Below are 16,564 nucleotides of genomic sequence, written 5' to 3' on the forward strand. Positions count from 1 at the left end.
GGTTTCCCCCCTAGCCAGAAGTATATTCTTCAAATTAAAAAAAGTTTCAGTCGAATCGGATAATAACTTTTGGAAATATAGGTCCCACCGATTTGGATCAATTTTTTGACACCTTGACTTTAACGACTCTCCAGTGCCGTCTGCAATGATTAATTATAAAACAAAAAACATATTTCTATAGCCTAAGACATCCTTAATACAATGCAAAAAGTCCCATCAAACTATATTTAATAGTTTTCCTTTAATTAATTCCTAAAGATCACCTATTTTTAGGGCTCTAGACCGGAAGGTCCCCTTAAGGACAACCCCTAACTTGCTACTCAAGCTTCTTTGTTTTATTTTTTACAGCGGTGGTACGCGACCTCACTGACCTACGAAGCGCCCGCCACTGATGGCGAGATTGCCATGCTTCAGGCGCCCCAACCTGAACTATTAAACACTAATAACCAAAAAACGTAGCCTCCGCTCCGATTCCGTTACTTTCATTTTCGTCTTATTTTCTCACGCGGGCTCATCCGCTTCGTCAACCACCGATAAGGGAAGTACGATTTTCAGAAGCGGAGATTCACCTAGGCGTCTTCCAAGGAAACCTAACGTTCGGCAATTCCAACGTAATAGAAACTGAAAAAGAGAGGCGGAGCTTCCTCTGCGGCACGTAACGTCGAGGGCACGCTCGTTTTCGAGTCATCGACCAATACTAAAGAACGCGGACGCGAGCGGGGGATGATATCGTCGGCGCGATTAAACGGGTCACAGAGCAAAGAAATTAAAGATCCCTCCGCGTAATGGAGGTGGAGCTCTGAATAGGCCGCGGAAAATGTAGGTCCCATTGAAATACCGCCTCCGTAGAGCAGAGGGGTGGCAAGATAAGACACGTAAACCCAATACGAGGCGAAGAAAGAGCGAAGTCGGCGGAGTTCCACTTAGCAGGGGAACCACCGCACAGTGTCTGGCGACACAATGGCCCCCTTTTTCAAGAATGTAATTTCATGTCAACAATCGATCGTAAATCGAGCCTCGCCAGCCCAGAACAGCGAGGGTGAGGTGGTGGAGGGGGTATTAAATTTCGGATATCCAGTTGCACGGAAGCCCATCGAATGTGGACGAGTCATGGAACGGGGGTGGGGGGGGGGGGGGGGGTGGGTTACAAGGATGCACCGTAACAGGAAATTGCTCGACCAGGTAAAAGGGGATAAATACAAGCACGAGGTGGGGGAAGAGGGGAGGGCTGAGGGGGTTGAGTCAGTTTCGACGATGATTGGTAGCGAACCACCCCGTCCATCTCTCCGCCAATTACGGCGAGCTCTGTTCCACGAAACAACTCTAATGAAGATGCGATTTTCATTTCCCAGAATCAGCGAGGCAGAGGCGCCCCATCCCCCATCCGCGATTCCGAATAGCCGCGATGATATTACGCGGCGGATGAAAATTCCCCGGGAACCGCGCACGGAACAGTGCATAATGCGGGATTTAAGCTGATAATCGATAATGAACGGCGCCGCATGGATTACGCTCGATGGCGTGTAAACGCGGAAAATCACTATCACAATAAACAATGGGGGCTAGGGGGGAGTCCGTCGATAAAGCAGATCCCTATGTGGGCGGGCATCGGACCGGTAATTCCCGGTGACAGGCGACTTTGAACTTGTTCGCGTTTAATAAACCGACGTATCCAATCAGGGATTTCATAAACCTATCAGTATTTTCCTCCGTTGGAAATCCACCTTTAGCCGTCGCGGAGGATGCGACGCGCGGGGCGGGTGTTTCTGTGTACTCGAATGTTTTGGAGAATCGCATTGCTTACACGTTGGCGTGTAATTTCGCAGGAGAATTCGCGCGGAACGTTTAATGGAGTTCCACGTCGGTGAAATCGAAGTAACGCCGCCCGACGCTGAAACATCGACTTATCAGCCTGTCAGCCGTGACACGGGCAAACAATAGGGAATACGAGAAACTACCCTGTTTCGTGTAAAACAAGTCTCTGGCGTTGTCAACGAGTAGGGCGTTTCGCGAACTCAATACTTCCGGCGTTCCGTGAAAATCGGGGCCAGACGTTCTCCTCTTGAAAACAGAGCTTAAGGTTCGGAAAAGTTCCCTAGATCGTTAATTGCGGGGGCTCCATTGGTGCCAACCTACTAGATTATATTGTTCGCGATATAGAACATCAGACTTAAGGCTGATTCTCATGAAAGCTTGCAACTTAAGGCTGATTCAGTGCACGCGGACTATACGGAAGCGTAAAAATCTTCGACGCCTCATAATGGTGATATACAAACTCGACGATGCGGTTATTTTTGGACTTGCTAATGGCCCGGTTGAAAACTGGACACAAAGAACAATGAATCCTCGTAACGCGAATGCGCCGCGATCGTTACTTCTGCAACGTTTGGGCGCGTTCGCAACGGTGCGACGGGAATCCGTGGAATTTTTACGAACCCTCGGTTAGCGGCGAGCATTGTGAACCTACAGTGAAATAAAATTGTTCCGCAACCTTGGAGATTCGGCGTACTATTCGAAATCACCAAAGCAAACTCCATCCGCGTGAAACATAATAGCCTTCGAAAATTTAACGACCCCGCCCGGGCGATCCCCACTACTTTTCGCCTTTGATCTGCACGAATATACGCGCGCACGATCCACTGCAACGGCAAACGATATTTGTAGAAATAACAAATTTCAACACGCCCCGTCTGAATGGACTGTATTCAAAGCAGAACTTATAACAGTCGAATATTTCACACAATGCGCACGATGATCCGATTTCGAGATCGGATCGGGCTTTCTATCCGCGAACCCCGGAGTTTCCAGTAAAAATACCCTGAAAGTTCCTGCTCGCCCGGTTAGCTCGGTAAAAAAAAAAAAATAATTTTGTTTTGGGGCCGGTGCGGCGGATAAATTAAGTTCCACGCGGTAGGCATTAAAAACTTCGCGACCCATCCGAAACACGCCCAGGAAGCATCTGAACAAAAAAAATAGTTGCAACTGTATTTATAAGGGGGGTTTTTCACGTTTGAATATTTTCGGCGAAATTCGCAGAGTTTAGGAATAAGCGTGCAGTGGAACGTTGAACAAAAAAACGTTTTTTCAGGCAGCGAGGGAAATCCTTTAAATCAAACACGTAGATTCGACTGGGAAGAATTTACTCGGGAATTTATCCAGTCGCGGGTCACTGCGCATGCGCGAGGAACGCGCCCCTAGCGCCTAAAAAACAATGAAAATGAACCGGCGCTTTCGAGCTTCGGAATGTTTAATTCGCCTCTGAATTAATCGTACTAGGCATGTTGATCGTTGACCTCGAGGTAACTCAATTCCGTTGAAGTTTACGGCTTCACGGCGAAGTTGCAATCGAAGTTACAGTTTCAGCGGGCATTCCAAAATTTCGAAGTCTCGAGCTGCGAATACGCTGCTCGAGGGTACTCGAATATTGGAATTCGATGTAACTCTGTTTCGAGGAACGGTTTCAGTGATAGAGAGTTAAGCGGCGCTACGACTCATTCCTTGTTTTTTTTAAAATTATTTACCGAGTCTGCTGAACTAAATAAATTGCGCATTAAGGTATCCTATTTTTTAACTAAACTGTGATTTATTTGGTTAAGAATCATTTTCACCAGAATTAAATTTTTGGATCATTAATAATTTAGTTTGATTAATTGAAAAGTTTGCTGTACGATTTTCAAATTCAAATTGTTATGTGGTAAGTTCGGCCGCCAGGTATAATACTGCAATTGCGCGGGCCAAGTGGAATAACTGACCCAGCCGAACACGCACGAAGTTACGCTCGAATCGCGTCACGTGATGACCCCGTGCGCCACACATTCGGAAAGCCGTTACACTTATAACACTTATTTCGCCGGAAGGACGACTGACGTCACCGCTTCGACGCAACGGGAAATTCGTTAAACTTTCACAATTACTTCTGCCGGGCGCTTCGGGTTTAAATAAATTCCGAATTCGCCGGTACGTTGTGCGTGGATTCGTTGAGGCGGTAAAAATTTAATTAAAATCCACCCGGGGGGGCGGAAATGAAGTTTCACGAATTAACTCGAGCCTCCCGTGCCTTAACGCGGGAATAAAAATGAAGTTTCCGTTGCATTCGAATGGTATTTCAACGAGACATGTTACCAGGAAACATTTTTCTATTAAAATTTCCAGCTTCCAGCTGAAATTAAGAATTCGCGGCAATGCGTATCGACCTTAAAATACGCGAAGAATTTTAACGTTTCCAGCGCTACTGGAATAATGCTACGGAGGCCAAACGAAAGTTAAAACTGTCACCGGTGACAATAAAAAAATATAGTTATAAAAATTATAGTTATAATTATACAAAAATTATAGTTATAAAATATAGTGAAACTTAAAATTAATTAATAGATCAATGATATGAAAATAATAATTCCTAGTATTAAGCTAGTTAAGTGGTCATGTAAAAACATGAGTTTCAAACTTTTGTTCGACCACCGAGGTAGGAACTTTTCTATCTTAACTGAAATAAATAAAAATTGTGAATGCCCATAAGCTGAAGTTTTTCTCTCGGCAGAGAATTCCGAAGAACTAGCCGAAATGTCGGTCACTGTAACGAGGCACCAAATACAGGTCGATTCTTCCAAAGGACCTGCTGGCGGTTCGCTTTGAAGCGGGACACAGTTCATCGATCGTGATTTAGCGACTATGTATATAGTTGGGTTCGTTTGGCAAGCACACGCAGCGTTCGTTAGTCGCGCATCTGCGCCTGCAGCCCAGCGATTGGTCGCCCCACCTCTCTCTTCGACTCGGTAGTGTCGATCGGTTCGGATCGCGTGACCGAAGTTGTCGGTGCCTGCTGCACACGTAGAGTCCAGCGGCGAAAACCACGCGGAAACGACGAGATCTACCCCCGCGATTAATTTCAAGTCGATATAGATGATAATAGGTGGATTAATGGTGGCTGCACCGCCACGGTCCCACGTATAATGAGAATCGTTCTATGGGCTAGGTAAGTGTAGTGATCCTCTGGGGAGTGATCGGTATAACCGCCGCCATTTTGGAGGAAAACCGGAAATAACATAACCTAAACGTTTATCGATCTCTTTCCATCAGTATTTCTGTCTCTATCAGTATTTCTGTCTCTATCAGTATTTCTGTTTTTATCAGTATTTCTGTTTCTATCAGTATTTCTGTTTTTATCAGTATTTCTGTTTCTATCAGTATTTCTGTTTCTATCAGTATTTCTGTTTCTATCAGTATTTCTGTCTCTATCAGTATTTTTATTTCTTTTTTTTTTACAGTTTCTTTCTCTCTCTACTTCCGCTTTTGCTCCAAATCGCGGCAACCAATCAGCGACGGTACATACACATTGTTCCGATCACTGCCTAGAAGATCACTAGGGCCGGTATTCATAGTCACTACTTATTATTAAGCAAATACTTAAGCATGCGACATCCTCTACTAACCTAGTAACTAGTAAAGGATGCCGAATGCTTAAGTATTTGCTTAAAAATAAGTAGCGACTATGAATACCGGCCTAGGTAAGTACTAGAGACACTATAATAAGAGTCTGGACACGAGCCGCTGTCCGCCATGTTTGATCGAAATCCCACGAGAGAGAAAGAGATATACACCATTTCACTCTATACCACTCTTAACAACTCTTACGTTTATGGCGGTATTTTACTTCTGTTTACTTCAAGTAAATAGGTATATACATAAGTATGTCAAGAAATTCTAATTGCGATTGATTCATACAAAATGGTTGGATGTACAACACCCTTTTGTAATAACACCTCAGAAAAAGGTTATATTTTGAGAGTTTTTCCCGAATGTCCCGAACGTCGAGCTTTATGGCTAAAAAATATTCCTTACAAAAATGGCCAAAAGAGGTTATGTTATGAATATATACATTATTCTTTTACTACCCAAATGCACATTTTCAGATTAATGGATAGTAATACCGCCATAAACGTAAGAGTTGTTAAGAGTGGTTAAGAGTGGAATGGTGTATATCTCTTTCTCTCTCGCAGGATTTCGATCAATAATGGCGGACCAATCAAAAAGTGGCCTTCTCGTTTTCAGACTCTTATTATAGTGTCTCTAATAAGTACCGTAGAGGGCCCCGCCTCGCGGTCACTCTTTTCAAAATTGGGACGATTAATCGAATGTATGACATGGTTGAATATAGTAGGGAAAAGAATTAGGGTGAAATTAGCGGAAGTTTTAAATGTTTGAAATTAGTTGAAGGATAAACTCCGTACGAAGTTTATAAAATATTCGTAATAAAATCTTTCAATTTTAGGTATAACGTCCACTAAGAACTCTTCATTTCTGTGTACCAGTATACGCACATAGTCCTGACTGAAATAATAGGGTTTATTACAGCTAGTACATAATAAAACAATTGTACACAAATTGAAAAACCCTACGTAATGTTTACAATGTACTTATTTATAATAGTTTTGAATTTTAAACAGTACGTAATTACCTTAACTTTAACTTTATATATTTTTACATTATACCCGTAACCACGTACAGCCCGTTAAACAACAAATTACAAAACGCATATTTCACGTCTGAATCTTAAACAGTTGCCGCCCGCATACTGCCAATATTTAAAAAAAAATCCGAGAGACGGCGCGAGCGCTCCTCGCCGAAGATTTTTATTACCTAGCCCATAGTCACGTTCCATGCCTGAAGGAAAATGGATCGTGTCAGTTAAACACTTGGAATATTCTTTAGCCACGAAGAAAAATATGCGAAAAGATTCCTGGACGAAGAGTCTAGCAAACGCCCGAACCACAAATGGACATTGGTTAAAACTATTCGCCACTGGCCAGGATTATTTCAGTGACGGCGAAGCTGAATTTATGATTCACGGGTAAATATTCAGCCCCGCATGTTTTGCGTTCCGTTTCACAGATCGCGCTGCGATCAAACAAAGGACAAAACCACCAGGCGGCGGACGTAACGAACCGACTAATTTGTGTAACCCAATACGAGAGTTTTTACGCCCGGTGGACCGGTTGTTTAGCGTATTGAGCACGTCCCTCTCCCCCTAACCGAAGAACGGCGGCGAGAACCACATCCTGGAAGAACGACGGAAGACAAATAGAGTTTGCGCGCTGCAAAAAACAGGCTTAGCCTCTGCGACGGAGATACGTCGGCGCGCCTCGTAACCAGTCGGGGCGATTACTATAACGAAGTTCCCGGGAGGTGGTTCGACGTCTATCGAAAAATTATAGGTTCGCGGCGAAATAACGACGCGACGGTAGTCGGTGGCCATTCAACACAAAGTTTCAAAGATAGTAGATGGCGCTCTCCTAAAAAACCCGAAATTTCTCATAGGAGACTAATTCCAGTTCGCATGAAAAACCGCTCCGACGGTTTGTTCGACAGAAGAAAAAAAAACGGGGGGACGGCCAAAGGGGGAAAAAAGAAGAGCACACGCTAGGTAGCAGATGCGCGGGAAGACGGATTCCCGTTAAAACACAGCCGATATGGTCGAAAATAATGGCCTGGAAGGAACGCGTTTTGGCACGACGTGTGGCCAGATACCGTGCAATGGATTTGAGCCAGGGAGAATGATATCTCTTAAACAAATTTTACGCCCGCTGTTATCTAGCTGTGTACGGCTCGAGAGCCACGGGACACTGGGCTTTTTCTCCCACTATTATTCCCGACACCCGAGCCACGAAGCTCGTAGCATCGTTATTCGCAATTATCGCGTTAATCCTGGAGTCTTTCAATAGGTGGCGCCTTTTACACGTTTATCGCGTGTCTGATCACGAGGGCGCGTTTACAATGCCGCGACAAAACCGCCAGGCGCAGCGTTTATGGAGGGTTACGAGGCTGTCCCCGCTACAATGTGTGTCAAGCAGTGGAGGGGGGGGAGTGACCTTGAGCGTCCGAAACGATCAGCTCGACTATAGCGCGCTAGTCTTCGTAGAATGAAGCGTTGCATATCGTAATACACGCAAGATGGCTGCTTTCAGGCGCGATAGCCTATTAGAAGCGACCCCTTTCAAGGGCTTGAACCAGTACCTGCGGAAAAATGCCCAACAACCGTGCAAACGTGCACGGAGGTGCACGTGCTGCGGAGTCGCAGAACCAGCTGGCTGCTTCGGGCCGAGTGGACGAGCAGTCGAGTCACGCGAGGAATTCAGCTCCGCGCTGCGTGTGTACGCGGCGTGCGCACACGCGCGCAACGCTCGCCCGATTCACCGCGGGGATTAGCAGCGTTCACTTTCACGTGCAATTATCTGCCTTTACGAGCTTGTCTCCCGGGAAGCATTATCGCGGGGAGGGAGACCGGCGAGTCCTCCCGCCGCTCCTCCTCCAAGAGGGCCAACAGAGACGAACGCATGCGGCCTGCAGGCTTACAACCGCGAGCGAGAAATTTTCCCAATCGTACTTTGTTAGTCGTAACAGGTTGTTCTCTCGTGATATCGAAACGTTTACACGCGATCCGTCGCTTCGTGCCGGCACGACACGAGGCCCCCTCGGGAATTTCGTTTGACGTAGCGGAGAGCCTCGGAGCGTGCAGTCGCTGCGCGTGAAACGATTGTGGCCCGGTGAATAATATCTGGGCCATTTCGGCGGCGCTCGAATTCCTAGGGAGTTTCGTGCGCTGCGTATACTCCGCGCGCGGCTGTTAGCCGATAAGGTAATTAGAAATATTACCGGGATGAAGTTCGCGTGGCGCGTCAAAGGTTGGCTATCCTGTTCCACGGCAACGCAAGACCACATCCGGTAATACGGACCCCTAAAAACTTGCACTAATTAGCCCACGAACTTCTCCTGGCTCGCCATATTCGCCAGACCACTCTCGCCGAGATTACCATCTATTTACAAGTCCGAGCAACTTTCCGGAAGAAAAAGTAACCAGAGGTAACCAAGGAAGTGTGTTGTTCGAAACCGGGCAGTTACGAAAAAAAAGTCATTCATTAAAGAAATTGTATAGCAGCTAATGGAGCACAGTTTGAACAGCGGGAAAAGTTTTCAGCATTAAGCGCGGTGCTTTAGTCGCGCAATATGAAATCAACGAAAATTTCCGACGCTGCCAGTAATTGGTATTAGTAACTTAAGAGTCTAGTGATTTTTTTTTTATGGGGCTAGGAAAACCCATTCTGCGCGCATATTAGTGCGGGGATATTAGATTGTCATTCCCTAGGAAGAATTTCACTTTACGGAATCCCACAATGTTTATAGAGATATAACCATTTTCATTCTCATCTCATCTCGGCTTGCTTTTATCTTCATTGCCGTGTCTCGTATATAATAGTTAACCGTCCGATTAACGTTCTTTCTTTTAACTGTCTCTCATCTTTGTCCCCATTTGCAATGCATACCGGCCCTGCTGTCCGTGGGGGATTATCCCCGGGGCGTATTAAACATTTTTCCTTCCAGATGCTACCGCGCCAAATTTCCTTCCTAATGGAAGTCACTCTATTATCTTACCTCGGATAATTAGGTCGAACGCTCCCGGTATTTTCTTTTCTTTTCTCTTTTACGCGGACGCACTGCAGCGGGGATAAATTCAGATGTGAATTAACGCGAGCGGAAGCCTTAATGGAGGTGGGCTCAGGTGGATCGAAGGAGGATTACTTTCGCGGGAAATATAAAATAACGAGGGAATTCGTTTAACGTCGTCTTGTTTTATCAAACAATCATCTCTAATTTAATTCTCGCCAGACCGCCGGTATTAACGTAGGAGGAATTATTTGAGAGTCCGCCTTAAGCTTCGCTACGCGAGACCGCAGGATTATTTTGAAATATTATGCAATATAAACCGCGATTCGAAATCGCCGCGAGCGGACTAAATAATTTTAGCGAATTTCATTGATTACGTTTTATCGTTTTTCCAGGAATAAAGTCGAGCCGCGATGTTATTCCGTGCTTTCAATTTACCCACGAGCGCTGCGATGCATGTAAAGCGTTTGACTCCCACGTTTTGTGTTTGCTCCTGAACGGCAGCCACGTTCAAAAAATATTTTTCCGCGCGTTTAATAAATAATTTGGCTTTTGCTACAGTCAAGAATAATGCACAACTGTAAAGCCTCTATTTTCAGGACGAATAATTCCTGTTCAGTTTTGATATTTAATATGTGTCCCCGTTTCTAATTATTTCTGAATTCAACTTCTAACACTAGTATTTACTAGAACTATTATTTGTTAATCACTAGTGATTAACAAATAATAGTTCGTTTCCAATCGCAGTGATTTTTCACAGTGATTCGTGATTTTTTTTGTGATCGCTTCTGATTGGTGGAGAGCATAACTGTTCTTTTCACGCGTCACATAACCTCAATTTCTAATTTCTCACGAAACATTCTCAAGTCCTCACTGTGCTTACAGAATCTCGGTTGTTTATTTTGAACCAATGTAATCGTTCTTAATCTATTTAAATTAACGAATATTTATACACTTTAGTTAAAAAGTATAATGTATATGCGAATGCTATAGCCAATCAAATCAGTGTGTGCATACATTGACTATTTACGAATGTATATACTATATACTGAAGTATTTTATAAAAAATAATTCAATCAAGATAAAAAATTACGATCACAGTAAACAATTCACTCGAGTTAAAAAAATGACGATCATTGTAATAAATCACTGTTAGTGATTTTCCACTTTATCCCTAGACAACGCTAACCCGCATCAAGCTGAAAAAGGCACTTACAATAAAGTCCCTATATAAATTCTCCATCGAAAAGTATCTTTAGCTAGTGATTAAAAACAGAAATTCAATAAATCGACTATTAACCGAAAAAATGTAATTACTCTGCATTGAAGAAAGAAAAACCACATTCAGAGTGCGGAATCTAATTTCCATGTCACTACGCCAATGTGCAGCTTCAGCCCGCGATTTCGAATTGTCCCCAGACGATGCAAACGAAATGTCTCCCATCGCCGCGAACGCCGTTTGATTTATTCGTGAAAAAGATTGTCACGCTGGAGGAGATTAATGACAAAGCGGCAGAATCTAATTATTCGAGGCGCGGACGGACAAGATGTCGGAAACGTTCAGTGGAGCAATTACGCGATCTAGTTTCAGCGCGTTGTGGGTAAACGCGTTTCGCACGAGAACCGGATTAAAGCGTGCGCCTAGAAAAGAACCGAAAGATAACCTCGCCGTGCTCCGCGCTCGGTGCCTTCGCAGAACTTAATTCTATCCGGTGCCACGCCCAGCTTCACGCGTAGACAGGCGTGGGGGAAAAAAGAGAAACGGGGGCAGGGGAGGCACGAAGCTCCCCAGGGGCGAAAAAAGGTAGCGTCGCGAATGTGCCATCCTTTGTTGGAGGGACACTGAGCGAATTAGGTTAGAAATTGCGCACACGGCCGGTTCGATCGGTAACGATGCATCGGCAGCTCGCAGTGCCATCTACACGCGCGGACGATTAATTAGATAAGACGGATTAGAGTGTGGCGGCTTCGATTCGCCGAGCCGTGAAAAGTGCACGAAATTGTATCTGGCAGCGAACGACGCGCGCGATAAAACAGAGCGCGTACGAAAGAGGAAGAAAGGGAACTAATGCCGCGCGGAGGTAGAACAAGCTGAGGATACGAATGGAAGTTGCACGTCGGCGAGATCAGCAGCTAGATGGGATTATTAAATCAAGTGGCAAAGTGACGCGCGTGGTAACGATGAAATGACTCGCAGTACTTAGCGATACCGTTTATCGGCGCCACCGGCAGGTATAAAATCCCCTAGCATTTATCACTAATGAAATCGCGCGAGCACGTGCCGCGGAAAAGTAAGGGGGGTTCGCATTGAAGAGCGCCTGCTAAAATTCCGTCTTCACCCAACCAGCAGAGCGCGATTAAGTAAGATACGTTTGAACCCGCGAGATGTCATTTTCGTACGTTTATTTACTTTGCCAGTTGTAAGCGGCTCTGCGCGCCAGAAGCGTGCTCGGAATCGCGACGCTGAGGGTGTTTACGTATGACCAGGGCTTGAATAGGTTTCGAAAAACGTTATAAAGAACCTAAATATCAGACTATATAAGTATAAGTTACGGTTCCTATATAGCTTTATAACTTTTATTTTTTAGGTTCTATAACTTTTATTTTTTAGGTTCTATAACTTTTATTTTTTAGGTTCTATAACTTTTATTTTTTAGGTTCTATATAAGTTACAAAGCGGTTATAGAACCGATGCTTGTAACGATTGTACAGAGTTTTACAGTAAATGAAATCACAACATATTACAAGTATAGATTACTGTGTGTAACCAAATTGTTTAAAAATTATTATAAATAAGTAAGCAAATATATATTATGCACACATTTGTACATATGTATATGTATACACTCGGCGGTATGCAAGGATAACTTGTATACATATGTACAAATGTGTACGTAATATATATTTGCTTACTTATTTATAATAATTTTTAAACAAAAGAATCGGTTCTATAACCGATTTGTAACTTATATAGAACCTAGAAAATAAAAGTTATAGAACCTAAAAAATAAAAGTTATAGATCCTAAAAAATAAATGTTATAGAACCTAAAAAATAAATATTATAGAACCTAAAAAATAAATGTTATAGAACCTAAAAATAAAAGTTATAGAACCTAAAAAATAAATATTATAGAACCTAAAAAATAAAAGTGATAGAGCTATATAGGAACCGTAACTTATACTTATACAGTCTGATATTTAGGTTCTTTATAACAGTTATTCCGAATAAAGGTCCTTCATAACTCTTTCAAGAACCGAAAACTTTATAATAACGGTTTCAAGCCCTGCGTATGACGAATCTTCGTTTATTTTGTTGGTCGAGCGCGATGCTGCTTTAAACGCCGAGCGACTTTTTATAAAAAAAAAAACAAAAACAACGAGAAAAACGAGTCGCGGAAGGGTAACACCGTGTTTCATGTAAACAACGTAGCCTTTAATTTGACCCCGCGTGCTTTATCGAGCTCAAGGGCGATCGAATAATTTACGAGTTACCAACGCACCGATGACAGCAGATTTATTTGCTCCTAACCGCGTTTCAATAATTCGTTACATTAAATGTCATGAGAACCGCCTGAAGGTCGTTACTGCGTGCAGCCTGCGTACTTCATACGGCCTGTGGTCTACAGGGTTTAAGCGAGGAAAGCGGGACTGTTCCTCTGTGAACTTAAAAAATGTTTAATCTCTAACGAAGCAAACGCGGCCGTCGCGAACGGTAGGCGATATTAAAAGCGTCGTTGATAATTTCGTTCGCGCGTCGGGCGCGATACACCGGGTGGAGATAATTAATTACACCTGGAAATAATCAACTGCCCCATTGCAACTGTACTCTAATGAATTCACGGTACATTTACCTTCGCAGCGAGTTATTTCCCTTTTAGGGATGCCGCGGAGGGGGGCAGGGAGAGGGGTGAGAGAGTCGGAGGGGGCGGAGTCCGCGGCAGAAGGCGTTGCTTCTTTTGAAAAACAAAGGCGTCGCAGCGGGCGCGCCTTAACGCGCACAATAGCGCCAGAAGCTCGCCCGAGTGTAATAGAATTAAACTCCCTTCAATGTAGACCTGCCTTTGTAAACTTTCACGAAATGATTTTAAATCGCCGCAGGAATCATCGTGAACGCGCCTCGAGAATGCAGAGTGCCCTCCCCTGCTTACCCCCACCGCCACACATGGTTCGTTCTTTCCTTGCCGCTATTCCAATGGGAAACAAAAGTCGGAGAACAAGGTACGAACAGATTTCGTTACAGCGAAGTCGTTAGAAATTCTAAAGGGGCAGATGCGCCAGGAGCGGAACGCGCATTAGTTATCTACCACGGTATATATATCGCCACGCACGGCTTTACGTTACCTCGTTCTGATTTATAAAGCGTCCGCAGCGTACGTAGCGTGCCCCAGTGTGTTTCTATGAATTTTTTTCGCGACGATCAGCACGCCAGCTGGCGGAACACGCGACACCTCGTCGTAAGAAAGTTTCATCGGAACTGGGAAATGCACATGCGCCCCCCCTGTCTTATTGCGTACGCGTTACGTGCCTTTAAGGCAGCGAGAGCGTCGTAATCGCTCGTCCCCTAGCGGAGGAACTCGTCACTTATTGGACAGTGGCGTTCGAGAGCTTCTACGCGCGAGGCAGGTCTCTTTCGGGGGAATTATACTCGCGCGACGAATTAAGTATTTCGCCTGTTTGTAGCCTGTGGAAAAATTGATCGCGAAGTCGCTCGAACGTTCCCTGCATGATTCAATCTCCTCGAACCGTGCCACGTGATTACGACGCCTCTGTCTCCTACGGTCGGCGGAGCTTGGACGGGCTAACCTGAAATCGTAACGCGTCGATAATAACGACCGACTGAATTCTTAACCTCCGAGACGGCTGCGGCGAGGAATTCAGCGGCGGAAACGCGGGAGAAGCCGATACGACAATTTTCCGCAGTTCTGGTCTATGGGAGCTAGAGAGAAACCGATAAAAGGGTAACGTCGGAGCGCGGCCCTCAGCTCTGCGCGAGTTTACTTCGTGAAGTTTTATCGCCGTGAAGTTGGCCGCGCCGAGGGCTTCGAAATTCGATATTCCCTCGACTCGGGGGGTCTTACCATCGAGAAACGGATGATTGTTTGACACGTTTGCCAACCGACCGTAGAATTGTGGAACTTGAGCGAGTTACGGGTAACGCGCAACAAAGGTCTGTGGGAAGTGTACATCGAACGAGGCGAGATTTAGAGGGGGGGGAACAAAACTTGTACCCACGGGGGGATCGATGAGAAATGTTTATCATTTAGCGACCCAGATTCCAGCTAGTGGCAATGCCGGTGTGCTTCATTGAAAGCTGGTACGGTTTAACCGGTTTCCGAGCCGTAGCACGCGCCAATAAAGTATACACGTTTTCTTGTACGTAACAGTACCATCCAATCAGCGCGTAAAGAGAGCAACGTACATTCAATTTTACCGCGGAACAGGTTCTTAGAGCACCCGTTTACATAATTTTTCCTTTCTCTATGGGTGTAATCGTGTCGTTCGGAGATAAGCGGAACCAGATACAGTAGGTCTCTCCCAATAGGTCCGCTGATGTCGGTCGCCTGTGAACCTTTTTAGGGGATCTAAAAACACCGTAGTTTGTGGTATTGCCGTCGAGGCGTAGAAAGAGTGGTCGAATGAGCCACGCGTAAAAAGTTGAGAAAAAAATTTCGGAACGAAAACCACCCGTCACTGAACAAAATACTGTAAATAATTAAGTAACAAATAATCCATGTACAGTCGTGTCTGATCTCATTTTCATCGTGCAGATCACGCCGATCTATTAACAGCATTTAAAGGGAAAATAAATTTCAAGTATAGATATTTCATTTTTGCAGAAAATAATACTTTAGCTTGCGCTGGCGCACAGTGGGACATTTTTGCGATTTTATGGCCAGAGCTATAAAAATGAAATTTTGAATTTGACAAAATTAATGCAAATGTCGATTGAAGAACTATATCCATTTTCGTGGTTAAAACCAGGAAACTTATTTTTAATATATAAAATTCGGTAGTTTTACGTTCTGATATATGAGAAAATAAATTATCCGAAAAACAGCGCTTACAAAAATTACGGACGATAAAGATTTTTTTTATTATTTGCATTTATACACTTAAATCTATGAAATTATATGCCCTTAAAGTACTAGTTAGTACTGCCAGTCGGAATCGCTTTTTCCTTTGTCAGAGCATGCCTCTGCTACAGTGCAGCAGAGCATAGAAGAAGGGTTGTTATTCTGATGACAAGCATTTTAATTTCTTATCGGGAAGTTTTCTTACATTACTAATTAGTGGATCTGACGATAATAGAGGCCAATTGAAAACATCCTCCATAGTTTTTTCCCTTGAGCATTTTCGAGAAAAATTTTGTCGGTACTTTTTAATATCCTTAATCCGTGCTTCTTGAGCTTCCTTCGAAAGTTGTCCAATTGAAAGGACAGCATTTTCGATTATGCGATGACCATGAATTAAAATTTTGTGTACAGTAGTAGGCATCATGTACCAAGGATATAATGCAACAAATAATTTTGCCGTTTTTACAGCATACATTTGAAATTTTTTAACATCTACTGTGTAACCACTTGATATTACTTGTAAAATAACATGAAATCTATTAATACAGACAATCAAACAGAGAATCGAAGCTGAATAAAATCGTTTAAAAAAATAATAAAAAGGTTTGTAATGTATAACTTGTAAACCAGTCCTGGTCACAGTTATGTCGTATGAAACACAATTATTTTGAGGACAAAAAGATATCTTACGCACCATCAGGAATTGAATCCATGCCTTCAAATTATTTTCGGAACTTTGGATAATACAATATAAATGTTTGAAGTAACTCGAAAATCTCACATGAACATAAATATTTGAGAGTCTACGCGAGCTTTGTATTAAAACATTTAACAGTAAAATTGGAGGCATTTGATGCTCATATTAGTTCTTCAATTTACATTTGCATTTATTTTGTCAAATTCAAAAATTTATTTCTGCGGTTTTGGCCATAAAATCGCAAAATTTTCCCCACTGTGCGGCGTGTTTTCACGGTCATATTTTCTGGAAAGCATCGAAAGTATATTATCCCAGTATCCCCGAACGTCAGGTCCCGAACGTCAGGCCCCGAAC

The 16,564-nt window shown here is 43.7% G+C and overlaps 1 protein-coding gene across 5 annotated transcripts in view; it reads right to left on the minus strand.

Annotated features, from left to right (window-relative positions):
• Positions 1-16,564, minus strand: part of LOC143371642 (uncharacterized) — a 185,319-nt gene that overhangs the window by 8,139 nt on the left and 160,616 nt on the right. The window lies entirely within an intron of this gene.

The sequence above is a fragment of the Andrena cerasifolii genome, chromosome 1 (genome assembly GCF_050908995.1).
Source record: "Andrena cerasifolii isolate SP2316 chromosome 1, iyAndCera1_principal, whole genome shotgun sequence".
NCBI lineage: Eukaryota > Metazoa > Arthropoda > Insecta > Hymenoptera > Andrenidae > Andrena > Andrena cerasifolii.